The following is a 3,741-nucleotide window of genomic DNA, read 5'->3' as shown; positions in this document are numbered from 1 at the left end:
AGTTTGCAAATATCTTAGCACAAAGGCTATCTAAATTTTGTTAGTGTACATGATAGTGAAGATCATGCCACGTTAAGATCTATTTGTGTATGATCCGGCTCGCTGACTTGGTTGCCACATGACATCCCAATTGCGTAGATCGTTGTTGATCACTTGATTGTCTAGTCCGTTATATACAGACCGCCTTATAGCTGAAATATTGCTGAAATATTGTCATGGTTGCCGTTTGGTTTCGTCAGTTATACATACTCATGTCCTAGAACACATTAGTACTGTAACAATACTGTACTTTGAATTCGCATATCATTAGAAAAATCAAAGTTGAAAGAAATGTGATTCCCTTATTCAAATGTATTAGAGTTGTAGATGATGAGAAATAGTGTTTAGGGTTAGTCTGTGTTGTGACTGTTATTTTGGGGCAATATTTGAAGCTCTTTTGGTTGTCAAATAATCATTATGTATGATAATCTATATCCTACCAATATGCATCCTTAGTTCAGTCCACATTATTTTTGGTCCTGCCCGGTTCTGTCAAGGAGTAGTATTATCCATGTTTCGGGTAAATCTCAGGTAAATAAATAGTTAAAATGTCTCCTGGAAACAGAAAATAAAATTCTTTGAACTACAATATGGAAATATTACAAGTGGCTTAGAGTCAGTCTGTTGAACATTCGGTAAACATAGATAGGACTGGCGGGCTCACATTGGCGCACGTTAAGGGCTATGTCGTGCTATATGTGAAATATAGACGATGAATAAAAATATTACTAAAGACCGTGAATGTTTTAATGACGTTACACCACTGCACTAATAAACAACTTTTACCTAAATCTAAACGTATATAAATGTTCTCACAGTTATATATATACCCATGTAAACAATCGCTTGGAACAATATGCAAATACCTGTATTACAGAGAGACAACTTAATTATGGAAAATCTGTGAATCTGTAAAATTGCATCAGTGATAACTAATTTCACTTATGCCACATTTTTTCAAAAGTATGTTTTGTGTATGGACCAAAAAACTTCTCCTTCAAGAGACCAAAAAATAATCCGGGAACCGATGTGGGGGAAAAAAGTAAGACATACTGGAGATATGCATTCCAGTGTTTGTGTCTCAGGTGGAAACCAATAATAGGCATTATTAGTGTGTTTTAGGGATATATGCAGTGTTTATATGAAACATATTGTCTATACTTCTCTCGAGTGACGACCTCTGTCTGGCGTGAGTGTCTTGGGATGGTACATGGCTAATAATCTCCGCATAATACTGTGTAGATAAATCTTTATTGCTCTCCAGTGAATAGCCATTTTTCTGGAAACTATACTTCCTGCAAAAACCTGCGTCAGCTGCACTTTTGTTTTATTGTACGATCATGAAGTTAAGTAAGAATGTACAAAATATACATAACACTGGATGTTCGTGTAGATATTCTCTGTGTCAACAGAATTGTTTATTACATGTGTAGGTCTGATTCTGACCATTTTGGGCCACAAGCTTGCATAGGCTAGCCTTTATTCAGAAATGATTTAGGGGCATAACCTGTTTTCTTGCAATTTTGCAAAGGAAAATATCATATTGTTTGTATTAGCATTTGGATAATTTTCCCACATAACACCACAAAATGTAACAGTGGGTCTAAAATAAACAGACATTTTACAGGTTTTGTGAAATCGTGTTCTATCGGTATAGAGCACTGAAGGCAAGATGATATATTTTTTTTTTCTAAAGAGACGAAGAACAATGCAAATTTAAGAGTCTGTCCGGCATAAGCAGTCAGAAAATACAATGCTTTCATATTTTTAAATTCCAGTTTCCGCTTTCCAAAATCATTAAACCATGTTGACAGGCATTTGATAAAGTTTACTGCTAAGTGGAATATAGGAAAGGGTTACTATCATATCTCATATATTTTAAACTTTTACAAACGGCCGCACGTTTTTTTGTTTTTTTTGATTATTTCTATTGTCGCCTTTTATGGATTTTACAGCTGTTGTGTTTGCAATCTGTAAAATACCATGTCTCAAAGATCACTATATATGTAATGCATATGGAGAATGTGACATGCAGTCTGTCCCGGTATAAAACGTTGGCTTATACTTATCAAAATGCACATTGATAAAAATTCCTAAGAAAGAATATGATATGCATATGTAATATAATAGATGCCTATGCATCTGATTCTTGGGGGCTCCTGTGTTGGCGATAACTTTGCCTTTCTTAGACTGTTTATGCAAGCTGCACCTGATCAATATGTATAATGGCTCTTGGAACAGTACTTTAGAAAACAGGATATATAGACAGTTAAAAAGACTAATCGCCCCCGAGAAGTAGCTAACCCTTTGAACAGAAAACCAAATATGTTTATAAGACCGATGACGGGGTCATCTAGCATAAAGGCATATATAAATGACGATGGTTACATTATAAATTGATGTCCTGTATGTAATTATAAGAGATTGGACATGAATTTTGTTTTACCGTAATATATAATTCCATTGAGAACAGAAGTCATCTCTTTCTGCCTAAAATTTACTGTCATATTTATTTATAAATTTAGAGCTATTCTGTCTTCGGACGTTAAGACGTTACTGGGAACTTATTTAATTCCTATCTCAAAGTGACGAAATGAAATAAAATTGTATTAATGCAGAGGTAAAGTAAATCATGTACGAAGCAATGTAGTAGTGCAATATGTACATATACATCTACCAACTCTGTATATGGGCAAATTAACGGCCTTCATTCGAATAATGATTGCACTTTGACTTCGAGGTGCACAGAACCTCGACATATCTCTTTAAATAATACCCTGTGTATTTATGTGCAACCTGCTCCACACCTAAATATGGAAACCTGTGGAAGTGATATTCATGGGTGAATAATACGTCATAGTACAGTCCTGTGAACTCATGTTCAGTGTTCGTCTGAAGTTTTAAACGAGCAAATATCACGTTTGTTGAATGTTCTGGGTCTCGATCTACTCCAGTATGCTAATGAGTCTATCCATGTGTTATCTTGAGCGCTATATTTATGACTGACCTTGATATAAATAGAACCTACACAACGTGAAAATGAAATCCTTTGTCAGATTTCAAGGAAACCGAATGCCTTGTTAAGCTGGTGTAACCAATACTGGTGTAGTTGTAACTTTTATTATTGGTTAATCAATTTGCTCATAACACACGTGCGCGAGTCTCCCGGTTACCAACGATAGACTTACGTATTCATTATCTCTGGTTCTAAAACAATACCATGGGACATCCCAGGCAAGTCTACAATACGTTGACAAGCCTAGAAGATAGTCCAGAACACTAGACTCCTACAACAAGACAATTTCACGTCTTGCCATTCCACAAAAGGCACAGTCAGTCACCGCTATGAAAGCGTCTGTGGTCCTTTTGTATGCATATAAGGAGCTGTGTACCTCCTCGCCGCAGGAATGGGGATGTAGCTCAGATGGTAGAGCGCTCGCTTAGCATGCGAGAGGTACGGGGATCGATACCCCGCATCTCCAGAAAATTTTGCTGTGTGTTTTTTCAATTTCTGTAATTCAGGTTTGATGTCATCACTACCCGAATACCGATAAGCCGGTAGAAGTGAAATTCTGCAAAATAAACACCCAAACAAGAAATCGGACATCAATGACATTTATATATAATATAATATATAATTTATGACATTCACTATATTTATCCCCTGTGAGCTAAGATCGATGAATGTTATTTACGACAGCC

General features: G+C 36.0%; 1 non-coding gene across 1 annotated transcript; it reads left to right on the top strand.

Annotated features, from left to right (window-relative positions):
* Positions 1–3,448: 3,448 nt before the first annotated feature.
* Positions 3,449–3,521, top strand: Trnaa-agc (transfer RNA alanine (anticodon AGC)). Its single transcript has one exon. It is a non-coding gene; the product is annotated as a tRNA-Ala (tRNA).
* Positions 3,522–3,741: the final 220 nt, after the last annotated feature.

Source organism: Haliotis asinina, chromosome 10, assembly GCF_037392515.1.
Source record: "Haliotis asinina isolate JCU_RB_2024 chromosome 10, JCU_Hal_asi_v2, whole genome shotgun sequence".
NCBI lineage: Eukaryota > Metazoa > Mollusca > Gastropoda > Lepetellida > Haliotidae > Haliotis > Haliotis asinina.
Note: the sequence above shows the minus strand (reverse complement) of the source record. Positions and strands in the feature narration are given on the sequence as shown.